The 14689-nt window shown below is 43.1% G+C and overlaps 4 non-coding genes across 4 annotated transcripts; 2 read left to right on the forward strand and 2 right to left on the reverse strand.

Annotated features, from left to right (window-relative positions):
• The first annotated feature begins 6506 nt into the window (after positions 1-6506).
• trnad-guc (transfer RNA aspartic acid (anticodon GUC)) lies at positions 6507-6578 on the forward strand. Its single transcript has one exon. It is a non-coding gene; the product is annotated as a tRNA-Asp (tRNA).
• A 1247-nt stretch (positions 6579-7825) lies between these two features.
• Positions 7826-7940, forward strand: LOC133494019 (U5 spliceosomal RNA). The gene has a single exon (XR_009793248.1). It is a non-coding gene; the product is annotated as a U5 spliceosomal RNA (small nuclear RNA).
• Positions 7941-8961: 1021 nt separating this feature from the next.
• Positions 8962-9075, reverse strand: LOC133494011 (U5 spliceosomal RNA). The gene has a single exon (XR_009793240.1). It is a non-coding gene; the product is annotated as a U5 spliceosomal RNA (small nuclear RNA).
• A 564-nt stretch (positions 9076-9639) lies between these two features.
• LOC133494053 (U1 spliceosomal RNA) lies at positions 9640-9803 on the reverse strand. Its single transcript, XR_009793260.1, has one exon. It is a non-coding gene; the product is annotated as a U1 spliceosomal RNA (small nuclear RNA).
• Between the last annotated feature and the right edge of the window lie 4886 nt (positions 9804-14689).

Genomic DNA, 14689 nt, shown 5'->3' on the forward strand with positions numbered 1-14689 from the left:
CCACACCTGTGTGATGATATAGTGGTTAGTCCTCTGCGTTGTGGCTGCAGCAACCCTGGTTCAAATTCGAGTCACAGCAGGACCAAATTCCAGGAGTTAATTTCTTTAGTCCTGAGGTTTGAAATTTGCGTGGGAAAGTGACAGTCCTTAAGATGGGCTTGGGTAGGGCTTTAAGCCACCGTGAGGCAAATGGTGCAATGGATAACATGCCTGCCCAAATGAAGCCTTGCAGCCAATTAATTTCCACACAGTCCAAAGCTTTATGGTGCTTTGGCATCATCAAGTGGTCGGGAAGCCCACGAGGTCAACAGTGTTGAGAAGAAAATGGTTTGAATGTGCTTCTGTTGCTATTTGTAAAAAAAAAAAAAAAGCACACACATCCGAAGGAAAATTAATTTTTTTTTCCTTTTATTTAGAAATACTAACTTTCCCAGAGTCTTTGGTTTTAAATGGCTTCATTCTTTGGGAAGATAGTTCCCTAGCTTTGTTGTATATTCTTTCACAGGGCACCAATGAAGCTGGGCCACTGAGATGATCTATTATTGTTGTATACAGGATATCAATCAAGCGACAGGATGAAAGGATGAGGTTTTTTTTTTTTTAAGTTCTGCGATGTCATGTAATCTACCAATTCTACCTTCATGTCGACTGTTCAATTGCAATCCATGCAGTGAGCACTCCTGTTTTTGGCAACTGCAAATAAAAACTCCTAGACATCTTTTTCATTATCCTAACATCCATTTTGTGTCCTGCTTATCCTCATACAGATCACTGGGGGATTTTTGTTGGCTAAATATATATTTAGGCCATGTTTCACAGAAATAAATAACTTTGAGAACATTGCTTCTGTGTGTGATTAGTGAAATGGAGTCAAATTCCAAGATGCTTATCCTCATGAGGGTTACTGGAGTGCTGCAACGTATCCCAGCTGTCATCGTGCAGGAGGCAGTGTACACCCTGAACCGGTTGCAAGCCAATCTCAGGGTGTAGTGAGATGAGTGTTTCTTTGTGTTAAATGTTTTTTTTCTTTTCATCTTTTCTGTGAAGCTTAAGTATTGCAAAGTACCTTTTCTTTTTCCTGAGCTTTATTATTTTCTGTTATACCAAAGAAGTGGAAAGGAATGTTGTTTCTCGTTGATCAGCGAATCGGATGTCGATTGGTGTGCCTGAGTACTCGATGATCGATTGGTGCTGTCTCAGTCCTCAACAGAGTGTGTGTTCTCTCCTCAGCGCACATTGTGTCCTCAAGAGGAAGACACCGTGTTGTGAATTCATTTCTCTTCACTTTGCTCCTTCCGCAGAGGAGCGCTACATTTCGGGGGCTCGTCCGGGATATGTGCAGCGTGGATGTCCTTCTTCCTGTTAAAGAAGTCACCGGCTGTCATGTCTCTTCTAAACTAACCATCATCAGCAGCGTGGCGAACCAGCAACAGTGGTGTCCTGACGATCAGTGAACACGGAGAAAGTGAGCTGAGGTATTTCTACATACCAGGGGAGCTGCTCTCACGTTCTAAAGGTGAAAAGGCATCATGCCGCACCATCCACCACCACACTGCACAAAGATGGCTTAATTTTCATCGGAGGCAGAAAAACTACAGGTTGAGAGAATAAGAGAGATATGTGATCTGTCTTGGGAAATATTGGCTGAAATATGGGACTTTTTAGTCATCACAGGGAAAGATTTAGAACTTGTGACTGGTAAAAGTCGAAGAGCTCTCATCAAATTAATTTCAAATTACATACAGAGGGAGAAACTTGAAGAGCTGGAGGACAACGGAATGGCTGACTTGCTCAGATTTAAGGATGAAATTGCCAATCTTCGCAGAGCCGTTGCTCTAAAACAGAAACAAACACAGGAAGAAGAAGAAAGATTACAGAAGGAGATTGAGACTTTGCAACTTCAGTTGGCTGCCAAACAGAAACAGAATAACAAAGAGCCTGCAAACAGAGAAATTCAAACCACTGGCCCTAGCATGCTAACACGGAGCACACACCAGAATTTCCTCCGTGCTGTGTGGCACAAAGACTTTACAATATTTGGGCAAATCGGAGAGCCATGGCAGAAAGATCGTCTGACCTTTTCATGTTTAGCCCGTCAAATTGAACGTGGCGAAATAAAGGGTTTCCAGAACTCGAAATTGTTGATGCCGTTAAACGAGCAATTACTCCCGGCATGCAACATCGTAGCTATTTAGAGGGGAAAGTCAATCTAACGCTCCCCACCCTCAAAAGAATCCTCCGATCCCACTCTCAGGAAAAGACTGCCACAGAGTTTTAAGAGCAACTGCCCTCTGAAGTCCAGGGCATCACAGAAACACTACAAAACTTTCTCATTCGAACCCCTGGCCTAAAACAGAAAATTCTGTTCACATCGCAAGAGGCTGAGTCAGGTTTGAAATACGATCCAGATCTAGTACAACATATGTTTCTCCATACGGTGTTAAGTGGCCTGCAGAACTACAATATAAAATGTGACCGACAGCCTTATCGTGAACAGAGGGACAGCCCTGATGGAGAAGGTCAACAGAGCATGTGCCTATGAGACAGAGAGACAGCACAAGAAGAAGTTAGTGGGACCTCCACGGGCTGCCAGTTGTCATTCAGTTCAGTCAAGTAATCTTCCTAAAAAGCCACTAAAGCTCGACTAAATTATCCCCCACAGTTGCCTCTCAGCTGGAAGAGATGAGATCCAAGATGGCCATGTTGCGAAATCTTAAAGATGAGGTGTTTCAAATAAGACAATCCATGCAGCAGCACCAGCAGCAGTTGCCGCAGCTTCAGTACATCACTACACAGAGCCAGCCTCGGCCTCAGTACAGCTCCCAACAATTTCAACCACAACTCCCATACATTCCACAACCATGGCAGCCCCAATACATTGCTCCACCACACGTCTCTCAACCTCAACAATCACCAATGCAAAAACAGAACTTACCCCAGAAATAGTGGCCCTCAACAGGCCCGGCAAAGCAAGAAGGAGCCATCCAATATCACCAAAGGTTTGTCCCACAACATAGCTTTCCACCACCAAACCGTGGACAAATGAAGAAGTGTCTTAACAGCCAACTACAAGGAACAGATGAATTCTACACACACTGTTTCCGCTACCTAGCAAGATGTTGCATGAGGGCACAGCAGAGGCAGTTTGGAGGTGAGTCGTTCAACGAAACGAGGCCCCTTGCACAGGACAGGGAGTGACCAGTGACCAAGTAATGTCCCAACACTGTCTACACTCCCGAAAACAGACTCAAAGATTGAAGCAATGTGCTAAATGTAAAATGGTTCTTTACTGCTCTAAATTTTGTCAAACTAATAATTGGAAAGTCCACAGAAATAACTGCTCTTGCCCATCGTGTGTGCCTGTGAACACTGCGTCACCAAGAGAGAGAAACCCCTGAGTAGCTCCGCTAGTTGGTAAGAAGTGCCAAATTTAATGTATAATTCAAGGTCAAGAGGTTCAAGCTTTGTGGGACTCTGGCTCGCAAGTGACAATTATTGATGAGGTATGGATAGAAATGTCCCTGCCAGACACAAAACTCAGAGACATTTCAGAAATTTTGGACAGGGTGGGCCCTTTAGACACAGTAACAGCCAATGGAGAGAACATGCTGTATGTGGGCTGGGTAGAGGTCACCTTTAGTTTAGCTTCAGGGGAAGCTCCCAGCACTTCAGTGAAAGTCCCTCCTCTCGTAATGAAAGGTGACAAGCTTGGCCGAACAATCATTGGATCTAATGTTATTGAGCTGATCATAGACAATGACACTGACGGAAAATGCCCAAGACAAATGGTGAGAACAGCATTTCCCAATCTCGAACTCGAACAAGCACAGGCCTTTGTACTGTGAGTAAGTGTGGAAGAGAGAAACAAGTACACTGTTAGAACAAAGAAAGAACGGATCAGAATTCCAAAACACATCTGTCAATGTAGAGTGCCATGTTCAGATGAGCCTGAGATGATTTGGCTGGCTGTCATAACGTCGGATGACCCATGACAGGGATTGAACTCGTGTCACTTCATGTCCCAAAACTGCAGCTGATCTTATTTGATCCATATAAACTGAAATATCTGGCTGATTATTGTAATATTTTCAGAGGTTCAGAGAAAGTTGCCAAGACTTGAGATGTCTGCATAAATTTTGGTGATGAGTGTTGACAGTTTTTGGGTGCATGTATGAGGCCTGAGAGGATGGGGCACTCGCCCGCCGTGTTTTTGTGATTTTAATGATGACACCTAAATAAATGGATTTTTCCACAAACTAAATAAGTGATTGGCATGTTTTTTGTTGTTCATGTGGTGCAATGATAGATGACAGCAAAGTATGACATACTTTCATGCCAATTCGAACAAGGCCGAGTTTGGAAACTCAACCAAGATGTTTTCTTTTTTAAGGTCCAGATAAGTTCTTGAGGCAAAACACGAAACAAAAACAACAACGTCAACATCAAATAACCAAGTGATTGACTGGAATATGGGGTGGTAGACTTAGCCGCTTATCCTCAAAAGCGTCATGGCGAGTGCTGGAGCATATCCAAGCTTTCAATGGGTAGGAGGCAGGAGGCTCAACTGGTTGCCAGCCAATCGCATGGCACCTTGAGACAAACAGCCACACTCACAGTCACACCTAGGGGCAATTCAGAGTGTCCAATTAACGTTGCATGTTTTTGGATGTAGGAGGAAACCCGAGTGCCCGGAGAAAACCCATGCAGGCATGGGGAGAACATGCAAACTCCACACAGGAGCGTCCAGGATTGAACCCGGGACCTCAGAACTGTGAGGCCAACGCTTTTCCAGCTGATCCACCATGCCACCCCCAATTTATACATCTTTGTCTGAATTTCCATATTTTTTATATTTTGTCACGAACATTATTGCAGTTACAGGACAGTTATTGCAGTGTTAATATTTAATTGAAGAATATACTCATTGCTGTAATTGTTGATAAAATTAAGAGTTTCAATGTTTATTTATGAAATAAAGCAATATGATAATGTGGGGAGTGACATGAATTTTGATTTTCATCACGATCCAAGATTCGAGCATAAAAGTGGTTGTACTCTGGATCAAATATTGAAGAATATTTTTAGGAATGCAGTAAAATGTTGAGATGATTCATTTGATTATGATAATGGAGATAAAACCTTTCAGTTTCACTGGTGCTGACTCAGCATCCTGCAGGGTTTCAACCTTGTTGCCATGTTGACAGATTTAGAAAGACAACCTTGCCAGCTTTCAACAACGGTGATCTTATAGTGGTTAGTACTCTGTGGTGTGGCCGGAGCAACCCTGATTCAAATCCAGGTCACGGAAGGGATGAATCTGTGAAGTTAATTTTTTTAGTCCTTGTGGTTGAAATTTGCATGGGACAGTGACAATCCTCGAGATGGGCTTGGGTTGGGCTTGAACCCGTCGTGAAATATCGCAATGGGTAAAATGTTGCGGTATTTGCTCTATGGCGCCATCAAGTGGTAGAGAAGCCCAAGAGGTCAACAGTGTTGAGAATTCTATGGCTATTTGTTCAAGAAAATGGTGTGAATGTGCTTCTGTTACGATATGAACAAAATACAAGTGCTTTCAAGAGAATTTTTTCGTAATTTTTATTTATAAATAATAACTTTCCCACAGTATTTGGTGTTAAACTTTTTAATTTGGGGGGAAATTATTTCATCAGCTTTGTTAAATATTCTTACACAGGGCAGAGGTACACCCAGTGGAAGTTAACTGCAGAGGATTTAGAGCCTCCTCAACATCCAGGCTCCTCAAAGACTTGGGAGTCTGAGGGAAGGCCCATCGGCAGGCAGTCAGAGATCTCTCCAAGACGGTGGAAAAGGCCAGCCAGTGGGTGTGGATAAAGAGGAAAGAACCCAATTGGGCCTTCAGGAGAGTTGATGGCACCTACGAGGTGAACCTGGGACGATGGGATTCACTGCTGATCCCTCTTGAGAGTGTCGTGGGACTATCAGCGAAACACTTGATGATGGAAGGAAACCCACTTAATAACCCAGAGGGTGCCATCACTTATTTGAACATCCCACAGAGCCTCATCGGAGGTGAAATATGCATGAACAGAAGGATATTAAAATCAAGTCCTACATAATACACCTAGGCGCAATTTAGAATCTCCAATTAATGTTGCATGTTTTTGGGATGTGGGAGGAAACCGGAATCCCTGGAGAAAACCCACACAGGCATGGGGAGATCACACAAACGCCACACGGGGGAGGTCCGGGATTGAACCGAGGACCTCAGAACAGTGAGGCCAACGCTTTTCCAGCTGATTCACCGTTCCTTGTTCACCACGGGAACGCTTATCTCTGTTTGAGTTACACGGGAGCTGCGTGTTTTGTCATGAGTGGCAAGCCGAAACACGAGCAGTCAAAAGCATGAGACTGAGGAAAACGGAAACACTGAATGGCCAAACTTCTCAGTTCCTCAAAACCAATCAAATATTAGTAGAGCAGCTCACGTCATGAGAAGCTATGGATTAAAACAACGCAATATAAACAATTCCTCGTTAGTATAGTGGACAGTATCTCCGCCTGTCACGCGGAAGACCGGGGTTCGATTCCCCGACGGGGAGTTGTCAAGTGCTTCCTTTTTCCCGTTGGGCTCTTTATGAAAAACAAAAAAGTCGAACAGTCGTGTTTCAAACACGGACCTCATGCGTGTAAGGCTAGTATAACTTTCACTACTGGATGAAGACCAAATACTTTCCCGTGGTATCCCACGAGGGGCTCTCCTCCTGGGGTGCCTGACGAAGCCTGGTCACTTCACTCACCGTGTGTGGCACCCTTTTCCCTGTGACTTCGGTTCCTGCTCCGACCAGACCCGATATTCAAAGGGACTTCAAGGCTTTGCAGTTTTTGCTCGGGTTCTCCCCACTGACCAAAAAAAAAAAAAAAAAAAAACCGAGATCGCTCATACATACCTCGCCATTGGTTGAAGCCAGTTGGCCGCCATCTTGGTACTCCCGAAACGAGTGGAGGGGATGGTTGACAGGTTGGATTATGGCTGGGTTTTTCTCAATAAACTTTAGCATGTAGAATTAAAACTGGTCATGTGAGCTTGACATGTTTTCAGTTCTGGCAACATGAAGGATTTTTAATTCGACTTGGTAAGCCAAAAAAGGCTAAGTGTAAAGGAAAGACATATCTCACCGTGACTACCAAGAAACCTTGCATATTACCTCGGCCTGATATCCCTGAAATGTTAACTCTTCCCGAAATACGCTGGTGAAGCACTACGTGAAATAAAAGTAGTCCTTCCAAGAGTACAGACCAAATTTCTGACAGATATATATTGATTAAGCCAGGGTGGCCCAGGGAACAGAATAAGGTAGACCAAATTCCAACCCCGCAGTTTCCACAGCTGTGCTTGCATAGTGGTTAGTTCTCTGCGTTGTTAACATGCAATCCTTGTTCAATTCCGGGTCACTGCAGGTATAAAGCCCCTCAGTCGCCTTTTTTGATGCTGCGATTTGACGGTGGGACAGAGAAAATTGTCCACATGGGCTTCCAGAAGGTGTGAGGTTTCTGTAGGGCTAGTGGTGCAATGGATAATGTGTCTGACTTCAGATCAGCACATTCTTGGTTCAACTCCTGGCTTGCTTGAGTGACTTCTTTTTGGGGGGGTCTCCATTTTTGGGTCTCTTTCCTCCTTTAGATTGCCCTTTTACCTTTAAAGAAGAGACTATTGGACTTCATTAACTGTAGTTGATGGATTATCAGTTGAATTATTCTGAACTATTGGCACTTTTGAGTTGTATACCGTTTGTCAAAAGTGTATGCGGGGCAGTCAAATAACCTGCTTCAGGCCATCAATGGCAGTTAACTCTTGTTTTTCGTCAAAATCGCATAAACTTTTCGCCTTTTACTAAAGATTTCTGTGGGGAGGAACGACAAGAGTCTATCACAATTTTTTGATGCTCTGGGTGTGCAGAGCTCTTCTAATTCTGTGAAAATTAATTGCCACCATCACAGAAGCTACTATTTTAAGAAATATATTAAGTTACATTGGTGAATGTTCGGTTCTACAAGCGCGTAGCCAGTAACAGTTTTAGAATGTCTGAGAGTAAGATGAAACATTTTTTCATACTCAAAATCCCGTACTATGACCATTTAGCCTTCAAAGAGCCGAATATCCTCACAAGGGTCACAGGAGAACTGGAGCCTATCCCAGCCATCCTTAGTCAAGTGGTGGGGAACACCCCGAACTCCAGTTTCCTTCCACATCACAAAAACATGCAAGATTAAATTGAGACTCTGTTGCCTCCTGTCCATTGACAGCCGGGATAGGCTCCAGCCCTCCCCGTTGACCCTCGTGAGGATAAGCAGCAAAGAAGATGAATGGACGTTCGCATGAACGCTTCTCCTCATGCAGAACTCATTAAGATAGCAACTGAAATCAAGGAATACCTTAAACTGCTTTTTATGGATTTTCTTCATGTTAAAAGATGTCATTGTGTTAACAGGTCCATTTTTAGACTTATGAAGCTACTGAATCAGCATTTTTACTGACTGCGCAATGTCATGTGGGATGAATTACAATGGACAACAAACGCAATTGCTAATACTGCCGTAATTCGACTAAACATGATCATGTTAAATTACAACTACTCCATAGATCTGGGTTTGAATCTCAGCTGTGACCGTCCTGAGTGGAGTTTGCATGTTCTCCCCTTGCACGGGTGAGTTTTCTTTGCATATTCCAACTTCCTCCGATATTATTATTAAAACATGCAGTTTGGGGTGTACCGACAGGACAAACGGTTCAGAAAATGGAAGGACGTTGGACTAAATTGTCACAGTAAGATTGATCGTTCGTCCGTTTTGAATTTACAAAAAATAGTTTCATTACACAAGAATAATATCATTATACTCCAAATGCGGCTTTCTAAAAGTGCAACAGGCTACTGTTCCCTACAAATATGCATATCAAGAGTTAACATTTCACAGAATTAGAAGAGCTCCGCTGACGCAGAGCATCAAAAAATTGAGATAGACTCTTGTTGTTCCTCCCCACGGAAATCTTTAGTAAAAGGCGAAAGATTTATGCGATTTGAAGAGAAACAAGAGTTCACTGCCACTGACGGGCTGAAGCGGGTTATTTGACTGCCCCGCATACACGTATGACAAACGGTATTCAACTCAAAAGTATAATAGTTCAACTGATAATCCATCAACTACAGTTAATGAAGTCCAATAGTCTCTTCTTTAAAGGCAAAAGGACAATCTAAAGGAGGAAAGACATTCAGGCTTCTCGTTCTTTATCGAGTTTGTCAAGCCGTTTTGCCGCAAAGGATTGTAGGGATAAGCCGCATGAACTCTGAGCCAATCAACGCAGTTTTATCTGCCTGCATTGTGCAGCCTCTCCGTGCCAGTTGGGCTTGATGTGACAATACCGCATAGTTTATGTTGCAGAAGGGCGGATTGTTAACAACGAGGGGGCACTTGAATGATTTTTTAAATTTTAATCGGCGATGAAAGCTTTTCGACAATCTGATTCAGACATCTCAGTGTATCCATGAAAACTGACTGACGTCATATGACCAGACTCAATAAATTTACACCTAAATGTGAACACACAATGCTCAAAATACATGAGCAACATTCAATTTGTTGATATTGATTTTCACCTTTGATCAGGGGAGAGCGCGAACGCAGTCCCCCACTACCAGAAATTGTGCAGTCGAGATTCCCACATTTGGGGAATTCGCAGGGGTCAGCACGACCGGAGTGCAATGGCTGAGCCTCACCCTGGGTGAACCACCTTCATGATCATGGTTTCGCCCCTGCCAGGTAAGTATGCCTTGTGCCGGCTCGAGCACGCGACCCATACGCGCGCACGCTGTGTCAAGCGACGGTGTCATCATGAGGACGTGAACAACCACAATCACGACAGGCGAGAATGAACAGACGCGAGAGTAAAAGAAACTCTTTGCAAATACATGACAAAATATGAACATTTCAGGCAGTAAATGGAGACCCACAATCCATTGCGGCATCGGAAGACATGAATCGAGCTCGTGCACGTGACGTCAGTGTTTGCATGGCGCCATATTGCCGGTCAAACCCGGTTGCTCTGCACGGCGGGAGCCGTTGCACCAGAGCAGATTTTTCAAATTGCCCGAGACATGTTGTCTTGTTGGTTGTCACAATAGACGAGACAGAGATCATTTAAAGAGATCATTCTATGGAATACCAGCTGAAAAGACCAGAAAAGATTGATGGATTTCAGCAATTAAACATGATGGATAGTGCACAACCAAAATACACACACACCTGTGTAGCGATCGCTTCATTTCAGGTAGGAAATATTCTTCTCAATCTCAAATTATATCCAGTTGTCCAAAACAAGCAGAAGTGAATTAACAGTCCAACTTCTTATCTGCGAAAACATCGACTTCGGCATTAAATATGAGTCCTCTATGCCTCTAAGCGTCTCGAGTATTTCCACGTACCTTCGTTTATTATCAGCTTCTAAATGTTTAACGGTATCGTTCAAAACTTTGGGCGTCGTGCTATAAGACGTATTTTCGTGTTAAGAAAAGTAATTGTTGTTTTTCTATGCTCAGAAAAAGGTAATTTAATAAATGAGGATTGAGGGAGTGCAAAAGTTCAAGTAAAATAAAAATACATTTTACAAAAAGAAACTGTGTGAAATGTCTACTCACTCACAATTGAGACTGAATGTTCCCGAAGAAAAGCTCTTCGAGCAGGGCCACATTGTAGCTCCGGTTTCCCCTCAGACAACCGCTGACTGTGAAATCATAAAAATCTCTTCTTATTTACATATAAACTTTATGAACAAGTTTTCGGAAATCAGGGTGACAACTTTGTGTGATAAATTTTTTATTATATGTTTTGTAATGAACAAAGGGGGGTTCAACTTCTGTTGAAGTTTGGTAACACAAAGATGTTTCCAATATCTCCTTTATAATTTGACAATTTTAAATTTTGGTCCAGATTTGAACACGCATCATGGAAGTTGACTCACACTTACACGATTTGCCTTCACTCACACTATTTGCCTTTGCGTGGATCTGGCCCACGGGCCTTAGGATTGGACACCTGTGTCTTGAAACTTCGCGTGGGCCTTGGAACTTTGCGTCTGCGTCGGGCCTTAGGATTGGACACCTGTGTCTTGGAACTTTTGCAAGAGCTTGTGAGCAATCACGTGTCATTCGACTAAACAGGTGGGTTTCAGTCCTGGGGTACAACCCGTTGGGTAGCAGGAAAAGCTACCTGCTCTCATGGAGGTTCTACTCTATGAAGACTAAACAGTCATACTGCAGCATTTTTGGCATGTGTTTTCAAATATTTACTTCTTTAAAAGACTGAAGCGGGATATTTGACTGCCCCGCATACACTTTTGACAAACGGTATTCAACTCAAAAGTGCCACTATTTCATAATAGTTCAACTGATAATCCATCAACTCCAGTAAATGAAGTCCAATGGTCTTTTCTTTAAAAGCAAAAGGACAATTTAAAGGTGGAAAGACGCTGTAGGCTGTAGGGATAAGCCGCATGAACTCGGAGCCAATCAACGCAGTTATCTCTGCCTGGATTGTGCAGCCTTCCGTACCAGTTGGGCTCGATGTGACAATAAAAGCATAGTATGTGTCATAGAAGGGCGGATCGGTAACAACGAATGATTTTGTGAAATTTTACACGGTGGAGCCAGACTTCAACGAGCGTTGCGCCGGAAACAACGCTGGGTACAAACCAGGATGCGATCACATCTTGGTCGAAACTGCCACAAAAGTTGAAAGTCTAAAGCAATGACGTAGAATAAAATCTGGACGACGCACAAACCCCTTTCACGTGGTAATTCGGCTTCATTTTCCGGTCAGGGCAAGACAATTCTTTGGGTACTATTTCACGTGGAAGTTGACAATTTTTGAAATCCTTACAATTGTACATTGCGAAACATAATAACAGCGAATTTAATTGGAATACGTTAGGTTTAGCTTTTTTTGTGTGTCCATATGGTTAATTCTTGTTGCGCTGTCTGCTGTCAAAACTGTGCAAGCGGCTGCAAAGTGTAAATTTTCACCATGTGGAAAATATATCATTACAATATGTGTCACTGTATCTTTTAAACCTTCCTCGGCATGCTGCAAATGTTTAGGTTATATTAATGTCTCCATAGATCCAAAACATCCCAGGTTATATTAATGTCTCTATAGATCCAAAACATCCCAAGTATATTGACTTATCGCATCGTTTTCCAAAACAATGTTTGTAATTTTTACCACGCTTTTTTTGCCCTGACCGGAAGTCAGAGCCTGTTGAACATGGCGGAACCAATGTTGGAGGCAGTGCGCAGTCCAGTTTTTATTCTATTCTTCGTCATTGGTCGAAAGCTTGTGGCTGCAGCAAGAACGGATGCTGAGCCACGACTGACCCGTTTCAGGACAGTCTGGATTAGTCCCTGGTTGTCTAGTGGTTCGCGTTCCTCGTGCTGTTCAACTTTGTTCCTCGATTGGGGAGCTTGTCGCTTTAAATAGTTTGGTCGCAAAGGATCATGGGTAATACAACTTTCATTTCTCTCTTTGCGGGAGAAGAGATGATCATTCTTCAGCAAATCGTCCTGAATTTGGACCAAATGTGAATCCTCGACATCAGACACCCCTTATCAGTTCTTTAGTGGACAAAAACCTCATTCGTGCTGTCTTCGTGTCCGGTTGGAGTTGTCTCGTCCACGTTGAAACTTCTCGGCGTATTTTATCTCATCTCATCTTAGCTTATCTTGCTAACCAAGAGAGAGACGTTTGTGATCAACACTTCGCTGAGCAGAGCTCAAGATTGAGGTAAAATCGGCTTCTTTCCGCCACAAAACTATAAATAATGAAACTGTAGCGCCGGAGAAAAGGAGTCGGAGGCGGAGTGTCGGACACAGAAACAGAACTTGCTTTATTGTTCGACATCACCAAACTACTCGCATAACGGCGGGAACGGTTCGACCAAGATGGCGACCGAGGCAGACTCTTGTTATCGCAGCTGAGCATTTTTGGATCTCTATCCCTTACTCCTGCTATGTGAGTTTTACTATGCGGCTATAAATGTCTACAAGCAGTGTTTAAACAACCTCCCGGAGTTTTGGGACGCTTGTCCCACAATTTATAAAAGGATATTTTTTCCCCACGGCGGACGATAAACAGCTAAGCTTAAGCTAAGCTAAAAACAAGTCAAGGCTAATCTAAAGAAACAACGGAGTGACTGTACCGAACTTAACTAAACTTGACCATGCTAAGCGATAAAGGAACAAAGCGCAAAGACAAGAATAAAGAAGTTGCCTACCAAGAAGGAATGATTTTTGGCGTGCCCCTTGACGTGAACAAGGCTCGGCGTTCCTCCGCTGACGCTACGTCCAGGACTTCTTCCCATCCTTCTTCGGTCAATATGGACCATGACTATGACTGCACAGGTCTGCAGACCCAGCTCGATGGTGAGGGTGGTCTGGTTCCTCTGCCGCCATCTGCCACGGATACTCCAGTCAAACCAAGAGAGAAAAAACAAAAGGCAGAGATGTCTTTAGCTGATCTACAAGCTAGCATCCTCACTGCAATCAATGTGCGCGCCGACAACTTGGAAGGCATGATTACTAAGAATGCGATGAGCATTGATGCCCTTAAAAAATCAGTTGATTTTGCTTTTGCTGAAGTTGAATCTCTTAAATCTAACATGAAGGAAGTCCAGGCTGCTAGCGTAAAATATGAACAACAGATTGCAGACTTGCAGCAAAAGGTCAATGAAGCAGAACGTTATACTCGCAGATGGAACCTCAGACTTCACGGCATCCCTGAAGACAACCCAGAAGACATCAAGGCCAAAGTTATCAACATTTGCTGTTCTATGTTGCCTGGTTCTCAGCAGAAAATTACAGATAATATTGACATTACACATCGCCTAGGGAAATACCAGAGTTCCCAAAACCAGCCAAGAACCACCATCATCCGCTTCACAAACAGATCCACAAGAGATCTTCTGTGGAGAGTGGCAAAAAAGAGCGAATACCTCAAAAACCACAAGCTGAGATTTACTGAAGATCTAACAGCTGAAGACAAGGCAATACGCAACAAGCTGTGGCCAATGATTGAAGCGGCAAGGAAAAATGGGAAAAAGGCTCACTTTGCAGGCACCCGTGTTATCATCGATGGAAAAGAAACACGCCCAGAGAATAGTGATGGTTTGCAGGCTAATACCCCATCCAGTGGTGGATCCACTCACAGTTAAAAGGTCGCTGAACTCAACGCAACTTCACTCAGGATGATTGACAAAGAAAATTGAAGAAGAATGAGGAGGAACAGAAGTGCCTTTACAGGTTGTAAAACACTGAAGACAACAGACAATACAAGGGCTCGTTATCACAAGTATGGCTAAAGTTTTAAGGGAGGAGCGTTAAAATTCAAAGGACAATTTTGGACCTTTATCTCTTCCCACTTAACTTCTTGTCCTTTTCTGGATTAAAAGTTTACGTGTTGCTAAACTTCTATATGTTCTACCTCATTGATGGTATGTTTAACACTGGTTTATATGTTAATAGGTACATTTTTAAATTCTCAGGGATAGATTTTTTTTTCTCTTCGTTACTTGAAACTATCTTTCTATAGTTCTTGTTCTTAGTATATTTTTTTTTGTTACATTGTCTTTCACTGTTGTTTCTCATAATGTCAGGGGGTTAAGACA

This window comes from Syngnathoides biaculeatus, chromosome 20, assembly GCF_019802595.1.
Source record: "Syngnathoides biaculeatus isolate LvHL_M chromosome 20, ASM1980259v1, whole genome shotgun sequence".
Lineage (NCBI taxonomy): Eukaryota > Metazoa > Chordata > Actinopteri > Syngnathiformes > Syngnathidae > Syngnathoides > Syngnathoides biaculeatus.